The 16,931-nt window shown below is 41.0% G+C and overlaps 1 pseudogene; it reads left to right on the forward strand.

Annotated features, from left to right (window-relative positions):
* LOC101557441 (actin-3-like) overlaps positions 1 to 16,931 on the forward strand; it is a 110,198-nt pseudogene that overhangs the window by 84,652 nt on the left and 8,615 nt on the right.

Consider the following 16,931-nt stretch of genomic DNA (forward strand, 5'->3'; position numbering starts at 1 on the left):
CTTTCTATGTCTGTCTCTCTCTTTCTGACTCATTTCACTCAGCATGAAACTTTTCATGCCCATCCACTTAACTACAAAATTCTTGACCTCCTTTTTTCTAACAGCTGCATAGTATTCCATTGTATAGATGTACCAAAGTTTCCTCAACCAGTCATCCGTTCTGGGGCATTCGGGTTTTTTCCAGATTCTGGCTATTGTAAACAGTGCTGCGATGAACATACATGCACATCACCCAAACTTTAACAACATGTTAGTGATGTCCTATAAAATGTCTTAATGGTTCCTGCCAAAATAGAACAATCTTCACACTGTCTTTTATATGAACACTTTTTTTAAGCATGTTCAGCAATTCTTCATAACAGACAATATGAAATATATTATTTCAGTTGTTTTTGGGGACAGAGATTGGGGTTTGGGATGGAAACATCCCAAATTTGGTGGTAGGAAGGTATAGTGGTGGTGGGATTGGTGTTTGAATATTGAATGTAATCAAACATTGTGACCTAACATAAAATTAAAAAAAATTTTTTTTAAGTAATGTGGAGTTAATGCCCGACTCAATCAGCTTAATCAATGGCTGAATAAATAGCAGTGCTCCTACACTATTAAAAAATTTTTTTAAAGAATATTTTATTTGCCTATTGGGCATTTGTATTGCCCTTTGCTCATATTTTTATTAGGTTTTAATTTTTTATTGACTAAATATGTCACTAGATATTAACTAAGCAAAGTGGTAATTAATTTCTAAAGAAACTACTTTTTAAAAAAGTAAACACTCTAAATCACAATGCTATAATAAAATTTTATTAAAAATTTCCATTCTATTTTAAGAAAACTAACATTCATATTTGGAAATCTCAACGTATACATTTTATTCTTAAAAACAGAGAACATTCAGCAGCCGAGACTTCATCCAGCCCGTACTTACTGCCCATTGCTCCAGTGACTCACACCGCATCAGCCCACCCGGGATGATACCAGGCCAGCTTTGTGGGTGATGATGCCCCTCCATGCCATCTTCCCTTCCATCCTGGGATGCCCCCAGTACCAGGGTGTGATGGTGGGCATGGCCACCAGGAGACCAGACTTAGAGTAAAGAGGGGCATCCTGCCTTTCAAGAACCCCATCTAACAAGGCAGCGTCACAAACTGGGACGACATGGAGAAGGTCTGGCACCACACCTTCTACACCAAGCTGTGCCCAAGGAGCACCCAGTGATGCTGACCAAGTCCCCCCTGAACCCCAAGACCAACCGTGAGAAGATGACCCGGGTTCATGTTGGAGGCCTTCAACACCCCGGCTCTGTATGTGGCCATCGAGGCAGTGCTGTCCCTGGCCCTGGCCGCACCGCAGGTATTGTGATGGACTCCGGAGGTGGGGTCATCCACACGGTGCCCATCTACGAGGGCTACGTGCTTCCCCACGCCATCCTACACCTGAACCTGGCCACACAGATGCTCACAGTGGCTGCAGCTTCACCACCACAGCTGAGAGGGAGGTCATGCAGAACATCAAGGAGAAGCTGTGCTGTGTGATGATGGACTTCGAGCAAGAGATGGCCCTGGTGGCCTCCTCATCCTCCCTGGAGAAGAACTACCAGCTGTCCGATGGCCAGGTGATCACCACTGGCAGTGAGTGCTTCTGCTGCCCCGAGGGCGCTGTCCCAGCCCACTTTCTTGGGCATGAAGCCCTGTGGCATCCACGAAACAACCTTCAGTTCCACCCTGCAGTATGACATAGATAACCGGAAGGACCTGTATGCCAATACCGTGCCGTCCGGCGGCACCACACTGGACCTGGCCTCCCTGACCCAATGCAGAAGCAGATCACCGCTCCGGCCCCCAGCACCGTGAAGATCAGGATCCACGCCTCGGAAGTGCAGGTACTTGGTGTGGATGGGGGCTCCTTCCTGGCCTCGTGTCCACCTTCTAACGGATGGGGATCAACAAGCAGGAGTATGATGAGTCTGGCCTGTCCATCATCCACTGCAAATACTTCCAGGCAGACTGTGACACCGGTGTGTCACGCCTCTTCTTGACAAAACCTAACTCGCACAGAAAACGAGATGGGATTGGCATGGCTTTATTTGTTATTGCTTGGGTTTTTTTTTTCTTTTTCCCTTTTCTGTTTTGGTGTTGACTTAGGGTTTAAAAGCTGAACAGTGACAGTGACAATCATTGGAGCATCCCCAGGTTCTGCAGTGTAGCCAGGACCTGATTGTACACCGTTTTTGTTTTTTAAACATCATTCCAGAAGCCCTTGATACATTGTCACAGCAAGTCCCTTGCCTTTCCCACGGCTTCCCCAGAGTCCCTAAGAAGGGCCAGTCCCCACCCCAGACCAAACAGGGGCCAGAGAGCATGGCTGTTATGTAAATTATGTGATCAAACTTTTTAAAAAAAATCTTCACCTTCAAGTATAGTATATTCACGGTGTTGTAAAATTAGTACAAAGCAATAGAAAGAACACGGCTACAAATATAAAAAAATTTAGTATACCTTATTCTCATCAAATAGGAATTCATTTAAACTTAAAAAAATAAACCAACCCTAATAAAATCTAATGTCTCAAAAAAGATTTAAATATGTAATGTATTTTTTTTTAAAAAAAAGCAAGCAAAGAGGCTGGCGCAATAGCACAGCGGGTAGGGCGTTTGCCTTGCACGTGGCCGACCCGGGTTTGATTCCCAGTATCCCATATGGTCCCCTGAGCACTGCCGGGGTAATTCCTGAGTGCAGAGCCAGGAGTAATCCCTGTGCAATGCCAGGTGTGACCCAAAAAGAAAAAAAAAAAAAAAAAAAAAAGCAAGCAAAAAAGAGAAAAGAACAGAACTTTGGGGATGGTGAGCTGAGAGTGAAGCTTTAATATAACTAATGTAATTTCTGAGATGCCAGTAGAAATAGTGTGAGAACTTTATACAAATAAAGCTTTAAAAAATAAGTCATAGTTTCATTTCAGTACAATGTTATTTTCATTGAAATGTGGTTTACAACACTTGATCTTAGCCAAAAGGCCAGAGAGCCCAGCAAGCTACTGAGAGTATCTCGCCCACACGCAGAGCCTGGCAAGCTACCCGTGGTGTATTCGATATGCCAAAAACAGTAACAAGTCTCACAATGGAGATGTTACTGGTGCCCGCTCAAGCAAATTGATAAGCAACGGGATAACAGTGATACAGTGATCTTCACCTTAATACTTGTTCTTTTGTTTCGTTTTATTTGGGGTGGTCAGCACTACAGTCCCTTTTTTGTTCCCCTACTTTTATGAAGGCTTTGGTTCCCCTGAGGGCATGGTACAGGAGGGCAATCAGGGCTCCCTGTACACTACCAAGACAAGTTCAACAAAGTGCACCCAAGTTCAATAAAGTGCACCTGAAGAACTGCAAAAACAAACAAGCAAACAAACAACACAGAAAAATTACAAGACTTCTGCTAAGAAAAATTACTCCATTGCCAGAACAAAATTATTTAAAAGGCTTTCTTTTCTACTCTCAGAAGGGAGTTAAAATGAGAGTTGTGAAGAGTTTCTAACTGGAATTACCTGATAAATTCAGCTATCCCCTAGCTGTGAAAATCAGGTCAACTCAAGGAACAACAAAAGCAAAAAAAAACAAAAAACCAAAAACCCAACATTTTAAATTTGTCTACAAATTGCTTTCAGTTGACAGTCTCTGAGAATTCTTTTGCACTCTGCCATGTAGTACATTTGTCTCTTCTTTGTCTTTCCAGAAAAGAATGGGAACTCAAGGAGTAAATGAGCACAACAGCACACCGGCTTTATGGTAAAGGACATATCTTCCTGCATCCCCAGTTAGGCTTTAATTAGAAACTCTACACTTTTGTGGGAAGAGAAAGACACCCTAAATTAATGTTTTCCCATTGTTCCCTGACAAATGTGGTAAATCCAGACACCTCTTCAACTAAGTCTCCAGGTTTTGCATTACTCCCAGGCCTCTAAAGAATGTGATGCAAGAGTAGCTAGAAGTTTTTCTTATTCTCTGTGTCTAGAAAACAGATGCCAAGCTCCTAAGTTTGTAAATAGTCAAAAGGTAGAAAAATTAGAAATAGAACATGTAGGTTTTTATTGACATTGTATAGATTTGTGGGTTGTATAGAACTTCAGTTTGACTTATTTCCATTACACAGGGTTTTAGTTTTCTTTGGTTATTTTTTTTACTCATCAAGGATGCAATAGAATTTATGTAGATTTTGCATTAATGGAACTATAAGAAAAGACTTAGGCTTAAATTCTTTGTCATCAAAACATCTAACATGGAATATCTTTGTTAACTGTAAACAAAGCATTGTGAAGGAAGAAGGATCTTATTTAATCTGACTCACCTTTCAGCTCCTTCCAATGAAAGGAATGATCTCTTTCCATAACGTGTATGCTCTTAAAAAGCATAGGACCTGGTCAAAGCACAAGCAATGACAGATGAAAAAGAAAAGGGCAAAGTTTTTCGTTTGAATTAGTTAGCTGTTTTTTGTTCATTTTTGCTTGGGGGACACACACATCAGTTCTCAGGACTTAGTCCTGTTCAGAGATCATTCCTGACAGGGCATTTGGGGGACTATATGGATTACCAGGGATCGAACTATCAACCCTGTTGATAGTGTGCAAGGCAGGGGCATATATTGCTGCACTATTTCTCTGGCCCCTCAACTCAGTTCTGGGAAGGGGCCTCCAAAGCAGTGCTCAGACAGCGCAAGAAGAACTCCCAGTGAGAACTCAGCAACTAGACCCAACCGGAGAATGCACAGCTGGTTGGGCTCTGAGGTTCTGGAAGTACAGGCCATTCTAGTCACCTCCACCAGTACTCTGGAAATCATGCAATGCTGGGGATTGAACCAGGGCCCTGTCTGTACACCCCACACCCCAGCACTATCTCCTGGGACCAAATATTTACAATTTTATGATATAACTTATTCCCAATAGGGCCTTTAAGATGATTTATTAATTTGGGGCTGGGGTGATAGCACAGCGGGTAGGGCATTTGCCTTGCACGCGGCCGACCCGGGTTCGATTCCCAGCATCCCATATGGTCCCCTGAGCACCGCCAGGGGTAATTCCTGAGTGCAGAGCCAGGACTGACCCCTGTGCATCGTCAGGTGTGACCCAAAAAATTTAAAAAACAGATGATTTATTAATTTTATTAAGGAATTCTGCAAGGCAGAAACTCTGAAAATAATAGAAACAAACTTTGTAGTTTTCATAGTCAAGTGAGTCTTCACTGAAATCAGACCAATGCATATTGTGCATAAACTGTGTGTGTGTGTGTGTGTGTGTGCGCGCGTGCGCGAGCGTGCACGCTTGAGCACATGCATGAGTGTGTGTGAGTAGGGGTGTGAGTGGGTGGGTGAGTGCATTCCCTATGTTGTAGGAGCCAGAGAGATGGTATAGTGGGTAGGGCACTTGCCCTCCATATCGCTGGCCTAGAATCAATTCCTGGCACACTATATGGTCCCCAAGACACTCTAGGAGTGACCCTTGAGCACAGAGCCAAGAGTGAACTCTAAGCAACACTGGATATAGCCAAAAAATTAAAAGGAAAAATTAAAAAATGGGTGCAGTCCCTATCAAAATATTTAACCCAAAAAAGGAGAAATGTGACAATAAAATAGGTTTCCCATAAACAGAAGAATATAGAATTAAACTTATACAAAAGATAAATTAATTAAATTGGAATTAAGAAAAGAAACAAGGGGCTGGAGCCATAGCACAGCGGGTAGGGCGTCTGCCTTGCACGCGGTCAACCCGGGTTCGATTCCCAGCATCCCATATGGTCCCCTGAGCACCGCCAGGGGTAATTCCTGAGTGCAGAGCCAGGAGTGACCCCTGTGCATTGCCAGGTGTGACCCAAAAAGAAAAAAAAAGAAAAGAAACAAAATAGATTGTAGATAATGAAATATGTATTTAAAAATTAGGGATTAGGTTTGGGTAAATGTCCAATCTTGAAAATGAAAGTCAGGTATAGAGCTATTGTTAAAATTGGGCTAACTGGAAAAAAAAATTGGGCTAACTGGTAGGTTTAGGTTAGAATAAGGTTAGTATAGGGTTATTATCATTAGGGGTGTAGATCAGTTTTATAATAGGATCAGGGTTTAGTTTTGACTATATTCAAAGTTAAAAATAAATGTTATGTAGAGTGAGATTGTTATAGGTAGACTAATTGGGCATAGTTGTTTTATGCGCAGGGTAGGTAAGGTTAATGTAGGGTTAGGGTTAGTGTTACTGTAAGATTTAGGGTTAGGATTAGGGATAGTGGTGAGTTAAGGTTTAGATTTTATTTACTTAAATTTGAACATGAAATTTAGGTATAGGAGGATTGTTCCGTTTCATTGCTAAGTTATGCCTATTCGTAGGCAAGAATTAGTGTAAGAGTTTGGCTAGAACTAGGGTTTGTTTTAGAGTTATTATATGGCTTTTACTACGTATAAAATTGAAATTTAAAGTTATTTATAGGGGAAGTGTGAAATTTAGCTTGTTTGGTAGGCTTAGGCCTAGGCTAGGGTAAGGTTGGTAAAAGTAAGGATTGAGGTTAGAGTTAGGTTAAGGGGTAGGGTTAGGGTTAGGGTTCATGTTAGGATTCAGGATTAGGTTCAGCTATATCTGAAGTAGAACATTGAAGTTAGATAAGGGCAACTATTAACTTTAAGCTAATTTCCAGGTAGGGTAAGATTGGTATAAGGTTAGTGCTAAAGTTATGTTTAGGGTTAGGGTTACAGATAGTATCAGGTTTAGGGATTAAGTTTCATTATGTTCATTCTTTAAAATGAAAGTATAGAGTCTAACATTTGGGATAACTATGTTTATTTATTTATTTTTGGCTTTGGGGGGTGGAGAAGTGATACCTGGTGATACTCATGAGTAACTGCTGGCTCTGCACTCAGGAATTACTTTTGGCAGTACTCAGGGCAACATATAGGATGCTGAGGGTCAAACCCAGGTCAGCCACATGTAAGGCAAATGCCCTACCCATTGTACTATTGCTCAGGTCCCAGGATAGCTGTAGGTTTAGGTGAGAGTTAGGGTATATAGGATTTTGACTAATGAGAATTAGTACCAGGTTTAGGATTAGAGTTAGATTTTCTTGATAGGATTAGGATTTAGGTTTGGTGATGTTCAAAGTTAAAAATCAATGTTACATATATTTATATACATATATACACCTATTAGCCTATGTAACATTATTATATCTATGCAAGTTTAATACAAAGTCACTTTTTAATATAAGACCTGGACTTAACCTGGGTTTAGACTTAGGTAAGTTTAATATTCGATTTAGGATAGGTTTAGCATTGGGGTTAGGTTTTGCAATAAGATTAGGGCTTAAATTTGGCTATGTCCAAGGCTAAAATTAAATATTATGTATAGGGCAATTGTTCAATTTAAACTAATTGATAGGTTTAGAACTAGACAGGGGTAATTAGCCCTAATCCTAATGCTAACAGGATTAGCATTAGGATTAGGGTTAAGTTTTGAAATAGGATGAGTATTTAGGTTTGGCTATATTCAAAATTAAAAATTGGTGTTAAATATAGGGTGATTGTTAAATTTAAGCCAAATGGTTGGTTTATGCCTCAGCTAGGATAAGGTTAGAACAGGGTTAGGGTTAGCATAAGCATAAGGGTAAGGGATAGAGTTACAGAGTGTTCGAATTAGCATTTAGATCTGGCTATGTTTAAAATTAAAAGTGAAAGTTAGGTATGGGGAACTTTTCTATTTCAGCTAATTATAAAGGTTTTTTTTTTTTGCTTATTCTTACTTAGGCTTAGTATAAGGGTTCAGGTAAGATTAGGGCTAGAGTAAGGATTAGGGTTAGTATTGGAGTTTGGATATATTTTTGGCTATGTTGAAAGTTGAAAGTAACAGGTATAAGGCAATTGTTACATTAGGTTGAGTGGCAGGTTTAGGACTAGACTAGAGTAAGGTTGGTAATGGATTTTGGTTAGGTTAGGGTCTCACTGATGCCCAGAGGTATATACTTCAAGGGCAGGAATGACCAAAGGCTTCTTTGAGCCTGAGAGCTAGTACTGGGGTAAGGCACATGCCTAGCATGTGTTCAATCCCAGATTAGCCACATGGCACCACCTGGCCCCCAGATCACATCAGGTACAGCATGGGAGGCCCTGAAACACTTTTGTGTGTGTGTGTGATCCTTGAGGACCCTAGGCACAGTTGGGGTGGCCTTGGTAATCCCTGGCACCACAGATCAAAATAGCATTTCATCCTTGCACCCGAATATTGAGCCACCAGCCTGGCTGGCTGAGAATGGCCAGGACTGCTTGCCAGGGTCACCAAGCACCATTAAGGAGCTTCCCCAAACAGACAAACTGAAAATCAGCTTCTTAAACTTTTCCCACTTACAAGCCCCCTAGTCTTCCAAGAATATAATACCATCAGAAGCACCGTGATTCATTACATGTTGGATCTTGTGTTACTTTTTGATCATTGTACATTCAGAAATCTTTACTATTGCCAAAGCTTTCATGCCCCCTAACCCGCCTTCAGTTTCATGATCCCATATGGAGGTGACTAAGATTTTAGAGTAGTGGCCAGCTTCTGAGACCTGTCTGCCTTCTCTGTCATCTCCCTGTGTTTACACGTCAGCGTGCACATGTTTGTGTGAGTTTACAGGTGTTCATTTTTCTCCTTTTGTAAGAATAGTAGTCAGGTTGGAGGGCAACCCAGACTAATGGGCACATTTTAACTTAATCACCTCTGTAAAGGCCCTCTCTCCAAACAGTCATATTCTGAGGTGCTAAGGGATTAGGCTGTAACATGAATTGGTGAGAGTGGGTAAAGATTAGTGTGTGAGTGTGTTTGTGTGTGGGTTTGACACATAGTACAGTACAACTCTTAGTAGAGAGCAGCTCCTGTCCATTCTATGAGAGTCTAGTTAAGATTCATGCTAACCTCTCAACTTTTGATAGCTCCTAAAATTCCGGATGGGAAAACACTAGGTCTCCTCCCACCCCCCTCAGAGAACAGTCTCCCCAAGAGCAGTGTTGGCTGGAGAGGGGTATGCACCCTTGGACAGGATTCGAGGTGATATAAATAACACGGCATCACAGTGAATATGATTCAATTCCCTGGAAGTTACGAGGAAATCCTTGGAGTATGCTGGTAATGCTTTTAAAAAAGAAATTTAGTCATCATGAAATTACAAAGTTATTCATGACTGGGTTTCAGGCATACGATGTTTCAGTACTGATCTGTTCCCCAGTCTCCCCTCCTCTCCCAGCTCTTCTAATCTCATTTGCCTCCTACACACAGTTTTGATTTTATGAGAGGGTTTTATTTTTCAAATAAGTTATTTTGCATTGGTTTACAGTACTGTAAACTGTTGCTGATAGGTTTTCATACATAGTACTTGACCAATTTTCAACACCACCTCCTCCTTCGGATTGATCTTTCATCCACCATGGATGTTGCTTCCTTCCCCCACCCCACCCTGTTCTATCCCCCAGACCCCTGAAGTGGCATGTTTCCTATTGAACACCAGTTCTCGTGCTCTTTTTTTTTCATTGCTTTAGGTATTCGTTATTTCACCATTATGTATCTTTATGTAGCGCATGTGAGAGAGATCATTCTGTGTTTCCCTCTAAGTTCACTCAACATGATATTTTCCAGGTCCCTCCATATTGCAGCAAAGTTTATGACTTTCATTGTATCACTGTCATCCCGTTGCTCATCGATTTGCTCGAGTGGGCACCAGTAGCATCTCCATTGTGAGACTTGCTGTTACTGTTTTATGGCATATTGAATATGCCACGGGTAGCTTGCCAGGCTCTGCCAGGCGGGTGAGATACTCTTGGTAGCTTGCCAGGCTCTCCGAGAGGGATAGAGGAATCAAGCCCTGGTCTGCCACGTGCAAGGCAAACGCCCTACCCCCCTACTCGCTCCAGTCCTATCCATTCTTACATAATGGATGATAATATTCCATTATGCATATGTACCATAGTTTCTTTATCCAGTCACCTATTCTTGGACACTTGTGTTGTTTACAGATTTGGGCTATTGTGGATACTGCTACAATGTCCTTTCTCCTTTTTGTTTTAGGGCCCTCGGGTCTAGTCCAGGAAGTGGAGTTGCTGGGTCAAATGGAAGCTCAATTCCTAGATTTTTTTTTTAGGACTGTCCATATTGTTTTCCAGAAAGGCTGCACCAGTTGACATTCCCACTAGCAGTGAATGAGAGTTTCTTTCTCCCCATATCCACACCACCACGGGTTGTTCTTATTCTTTTTCAAGTGTGCCAGTCTCTGTGGAATGAAAGGATATTTGGCTTTTGTTTTGATTTGCGTATCCCCAATGATTAGTGATACTGAGCATTTTTTCACATGCCTCTTGGCCATTTGACTTTCTTCCACTAAAGTCATCTTCAAGGATGAAATACCCTGACCAAGCAGTGGAAACAAAGATAAACAAATGGAACTACATTAGATAAAGAAGCTTCAGCACCTCAAAAGAAATTATCATCTGGATAGAATGACAGTCGGAAGAACAGAAGAAATTGTTTACCCAACATTCATCTGACATCAAACGGTTTAACATCAAAGATATATATGGGCACTGATAGGACTTTACAAGAAGTAAACATCCAACTTCATCAAATAATGGGGAAAAGAGTTGGGAATGCTTTTAACACTTGTTAATTTCTTCTGCCCCATCCTTCCCAACCTCTATTCCACCCTCTTTTTCCTTCTCAACAAGTGGAAATCGCCTCAAGCACATCAGCCTTTGGCAAGTATCAGCCACCAACCATCACTCTTCACCATTTCCATGGCCTGTTTATTTTCTCTGACCTCAGGAGATTACCTACCCATTTCTACTTGGGGTAAGAGAAACTGTTTTCCAACCCAGATATTGATTTTTTAAAGTGTAGTATTAGATTTTCTAAAAAATCTAATATGAGATTTAGTGTTAAGTTAATTTAGTATTAGATTATTTTAAAAGTGAGTTGGTTGAAAGAAATATTAGTAACGGCACAGGTGGCAGATGGGACAAAAATCACGAAGAAGGTGGACAGGGGACTAAGGTCTTAGAAAAGTTGTCCCAATATATGAGTTACTGATCTTGGTGACAACTGAACGGTCCACTGTGCATGGTTCCTCAGTGCAATGGCTTTTGCAGCTGCCTCCTGAGCAGCCTTGTTCAGATCTATGGCCACCCCTGTTTCCAAAGGAACTTACTTGCCTGCTCCCCAGAGGCTGCTAGGAGACAGCATGGGGCGGAGCTGTTTCCGGTGGTCTCCCCCTAACAGTCAGAAGTCAGACTCAAAACAAATCTCCACCCTCAGGGCAAGAGCTCCTTCCCCAGCTCCTTTCCTCTCCCTCCAGGGCCAACCCGGACAGCAGCAAAGCCCGTTTCTAATGCAGGAACTGCCCTCACTGGCAGTCTAATGCAGACATAAGACAAACGTTCTTGACCTGGATCTGATCCTTGTACATTGTCTCATTCGTATTCTTTCTCATCTGTGGTCTCTCTCTTAGTCCCACTTTCGCTTTACAGTAGGGAAGGTGATGATGCTGTGCTTTCTGTTGCATTTCTGCAAGGTTAACTTAGATTCTGCAAGAGTAAATTAGCTCCCAGGGCTGGCAAAATAGTATAGGGGTTAATGTGCTTGTCTTGCAAGTCTTGGATCCTGATTTAATCCCTGGCACCACAGGGACCTCAAATGATTGGGTGTGATCCTGAGCACCAGTGGATTGGTCTGGATTTCTGCAATACTACAGAGCTGAGCAGCACCTAAACCCTTGGGATATCATGTTGATCTGCCTGCCAAGTTAATCAAGAATCACTGGGAGGAGCCCTGGAGCTTCCTGAGCACCACTTGGGAGATTCCCCTCTAAAAATACTCAGATCCACCTCTAGCTATATGTGTGATGGTTCAAACGTTTTGTTTTAATACACGAAGGAAAGCTCTTAATATATTACACAAGCCAAGCTGAAATATAATAGCATTTCTGGTGCAACCCCAGTTAAAAAAGCACTCTATATGTTTTTGTTTATTTGTGGGGACACATCTGGTAGTTCTCAGGGCTTGCACTCAGAGATCATTCCTGGCAGGCTCAGGGGACCATATGGGGTGTCGGGGATAAAACCCAGTTGGTTTATTCCAAGGTAAATAGTACAATGTTGTACTATTGCTCTGACAATATTACATATGTTGTGTACAATATACATTGCCTACTATATGTCATGATTGAGTCATATATAATTGCAATCACTATCACTGTCATCCTGTTGCTTATCGATTTGCTTGAGCGGGCACCAGTAACGTCTCCATTGTGAGACTTGTTGTTACTATTTTTGGCATATCGAATATGCCACAGAGAGCTTGCCAGGCTCTGCCGTGCAATACTGTTCCATATGATCTGTAGTTAGCTGGAGAGATTGAGAGTTGTTCATTTTATGCTTTCTACTTTTTTACATATGCTTAATTTTTCCCCATTTAATTGTTATTTTATTAAAAGTTTAGGAAAATATTAAATGCAAAATGGAGCCCAAATTTAAAAGTATTATCCTACTCAAATGTTCCCAAGATGATATCTACATCACCTAATACAGTGAACACCATTAGTTGGGGTCCTTTGATAAATAGGTAATTCTCTGCTAAGATGTGGTTAGTGATGCTAAAATCAGTCCTAAGTTATTCTTCACCAAGAAACAAGGTCTCAGATGAGCTGCAGATGGGAACAGGCCAGGCTGGGCTGATTTCCTTAGAACCAGGCAAGGTGAAATCATTGTCCCCTTTTTGTACTCTCATCTACTGCTGGTGTGAATGTTGTCTGGTTCAACCTCTGTGGGAAAAAGTGAAGATAGATCTCAGAAAACTTAGAATTGAGTTTCCATACATACCAGAACTTCCACTTTGGGGTTATCTACCCCCAGGACACGAAAACATTTACTTGAAAGGATGTATGCACACTTATATTTATTGCAGTACTTAGTACAATATCTAAGATATTGAATCAGCTTTGGTATCCAATGATATGGATTATGATGATGTATACATACAAACACACACACATTATGCAACTGCAAGGAAAGATGGAATCATAATTTGCTGCAACCCAGATGGAATTGGAAGACATCATGTCGAGTGAAGTGAGCCAGAAGAAGAAGGACAGACAATGGATAACCTCATGTACCTGTGGTATATAGAATAACAATGCAAAAATGCAAAGTAGTAAGGGGGGACGGGAACGATACCTAGGTCAAACTAGACCCCAGAGTATAGAGAGAAGAACAGAGAAGGGAAAACATCAAGGGGGGTGGGGGAAAGAAGAAGATGAGAAAGTGAAGTAATGAGGGAGAGGCAGGGGTCAGGGGCTTTGGGTACATTGGTAGTGTGGTATAGCTATATATTTGAACCACAGACTCAATAACATTGAAAACATGAGATCCAAACTACAATCCCCAAACTTTTAAATGTACCTGGCAGTCAGTAAGCTTTGAGGGGAAGAAAGAGGGGTAAGAGAGAACTTGGAAACACTGGTGGTGAAATTGGTGCTAGAACATTATATGCCTAAAATTCAACCATCAATAACTTTTGTAAATCATGTTTTTAATTAAAAATTTTTAAATACATATACGTGCATATGTCACTTCGACTATACTTTTTGGCTTTTCTGGGATATATTCCCAGCAGTGGTATTGCTGGGTCAAATGGGAGCTCAACCTCTAGTTTTTTGAGAATCGTCCATACTGTTTTCCAAAAGGGCTGAACTAGCCGGCATTCCCACCAGCAGTGTAGAAGGGTCCCTTTCTCCCCACATCCTCTCCAACAGCGGTTGCTTTTGTTCTTTTGGATGTGTGCTAGTCTCTGTGGTGTGAGGTGGTATCTCATGGTTGTTTTGATCTGCATCTCTCTGACGACTAGTGATGTAGAGTACTTTTTCATGTGCCTTTTGGCCATTCGTATCTCTTCCTTGGTAAAGTTTCTGTTCATTTCTTCGCCCCATTTTTTGATGGGGTTGGATGTTTTCTTCTTGTAGAGTTCAACCAGTGCTTTATATACCCTTGATATCAACCCCTTATCTGATGGGTATTGTGTAAATATCCTTTCCCATTCTGTAGATAGTCTTTGTATTCTGGTCACTGTATCTTTTGCGGTGCAGAAGCTTTTTAGTTTAATGTAGTCCCATTTGTTGATCTCTGTTTTTACTAGATTGCTTAGTTCCGTGTCATCTTTGAAGATACCTTTATCTTCAATATCCTGGAGAGTTTTGCCGACCTTGTCTTCAATGTACCTTATGGTTTGTGGTCTGATGTTGAGGTCTTTAATCCATTTTGATCTGACTTTTGTGCATGGTGTCAGGTCGAGTTCACCGCAGCACTGTTTACAATAGCCAGAATCTGGAAAAAACCCGAGTGCCCTAGAACAGATGACTGGTTGAAGAAACTCTGGTACATCTATACAATGGAATACTATGCAGCTGTTAGAAAAAATGAGGTCATGACGTTTGCATATAAGTGGATCAACATGGAAAGTATCATGCTAAGTGAAATGAGTCAGAAAGAGAGAGACAGACATAGAAAGATTGCACTCATCTGTGGAATATAGAATAATAGACTATAAGACTAACGCCCAAGAATAGTAGAAATAAGTACCAGGAGAATGTTTCCATGGCTTGGAGGCTGGTCTCTCATTCTGGGTAACTCAGGGAAGGGACCACCAAGTAAAATGTGGTTGGAGGTCATGTGGGGGAAGGGTGAGGCGGGTGGAATACAGACTAGAGACTGAACACAATGGCCACTCAACACCTCTATTGCAAACCACAACACCTAATCAGAGAGAGAAAACAAAAGGGAATTCCCTGCCATAGTGGCAGGGTGGGGTGGGGGGAGACGGGTCTGGGGAGGGGGGGAGGGATGTTGGGTTTACGGGTGGTGGAGAATGGGCACTGGTGAAGGGATGGGTTATTGAACTTTGTATGGGGGAAGCATGAGCACAAAAATGTATGGATCTGTAACTGTACCCTCACGATGACTCTCTAATTAAAAATAAACTAATAAAAAAAAATTAAAAAAAATTTTTTAAATACAAAGGAAGTAATTTCCCTTTTATCTTTCTTCAAAAATAATGACAGCCTTATAATTAACAATGTTGTAAATGCTGGCACCTTAATAAGAACAATAAAATATTAAAACAAAACAAAAAATATTAACAACCTTTAGTACAGGATTTGTGAGAACAAAAGGTAGAGTGAAGAGATACTGATGCTATAGCAAAATATCAATGACCAGACATATTCTATTCCTATACAGTCAATTTTTCTCCTCACATTATAAAACTCTAAGGACTAGAGAGAAAATAGAGATATTAGGCACTTGTCTTATTTGTGGTACACACAGGTTTGATCGTCAGCACACATATGGCCCCCTGAGAACTGTGAGGAGTGATCCCTGGCCACAGAACAGAGCCAGGAGTAAGTCAGCTAGGTATGACCCTCAAATGCCTCCCAAATTAAAATTAATGAGAAAACCCTCTAGAGCAATAGTTCTCTGTATTTTTTCATTTATATGGATCCTCCTGGCACAACTCAGCTCTCTCTCACCCCGTTTTGAAGAATGGCAATGAGGTTTCATCCAGAGGTGCTCAGGGGCTGCCAGGGCCACCATACCCGGTGGGCCTGGGGTTCTTGGAATTGAACCAGGATTGGGCGCATCCAAGGCAAGTGTCTGCCTTGCTGTATTATTTCTCTGGCCTCAAGAAATCCTAAACTAAGATAGGGTTTAGAATTTCACATTATCAAATCCTAAGAGCAGCTCATTTTCTGTGGAACCAGAAAGAAATGTTTTTATAGGTACAAATCAGAATGGGAAGGAGGATTTTACTAGAATAAAAATACTTCTGGAGTCAATGGGTTCAGTAGTAGAGCACATGCTTTACATGTATGTGTTTGATCCCTGACACCACAAGACAAACAAGGACTCCTAAATGCTTTAGATATTCTATCACCTTGATAATTACTCCTCTTTCACATTTTGTTCCCTCTTGTTGACTAATTAAAAAAACCCACAGGTCACTATCTCTTTTCTTTAAGCGCCAAAATTATTTATGCTACTTGCCTTCATTTTCCATTCTCCCTTTCCAAACATACCCTAACTATTTTTCATCCCCAGCCGCAGAACAAGGTCAACAGCAGGACTCCTGCTTAAGAGTCCCACTTGGGACTGTCATCTGTGACATTCCCCTAGCCACAAGCTTGACTGGGAATGAGCAGGAGAGACCATGGGAGTCGAAGAGACTCAAGCTGCCCACCAAAGAATTTCTTTGCTGCTGAGAGAAAAATCACTGGAAGAGACATGTTCCTTTTCTTCAAGCAACTGTGTGTTACTGTGAAGACAGTGATTATAGCCTCTTCCCAATGAAGGATGCTGACTTGAGAAAGCAATGAGGGGGTGGGGGGGAATTGAGGGACCTACAGGTACTAAAATTCCCCTAATTTCTGTTTCTTAAGTTCCAAGTGCATCAAGTTCCTATTTTATAATTCAGCTGGGGTAAAGGTTTTCCATTCCTTGCAGCTGAAATAATACTGATATCCACAAAACATGGGTAATACAGAAGAATTGCTCAAAATATAGGTTTGTCTGATCACATCATAATTTTAGTGAGTTTCACTAAAATTGTAGTTGAAATGAATAAGGAGAAAGAAGTTGATTCATCTCTCTAACTACTGATTTAAATTAATCACCTTAAGTAGCATCTTAATTCTAAGTTTCCATTAAATACAGTATCATAATAAATAATGAGTGAATTACTTGAAAAGGTGCCATTTTTTGAAAAACATTAGGATTATAAGAGATGAGAGCTTTTAGCAATCACAAAATGCCAAAGATCTTAAAGAGAATCTCAATAAAAGTATCTGTGCTTAAACTATATTTTACCTGTAATGTCCTTGAGATCCGTTTTTAAAATAC

Source organism: Sorex araneus, chromosome 6 (genome assembly GCF_027595985.1).
Source record: "Sorex araneus isolate mSorAra2 chromosome 6, mSorAra2.pri, whole genome shotgun sequence".
In the NCBI taxonomy this organism is placed as follows: Eukaryota; Metazoa; Chordata; class Mammalia; order Eulipotyphla; family Soricidae; genus Sorex; species Sorex araneus.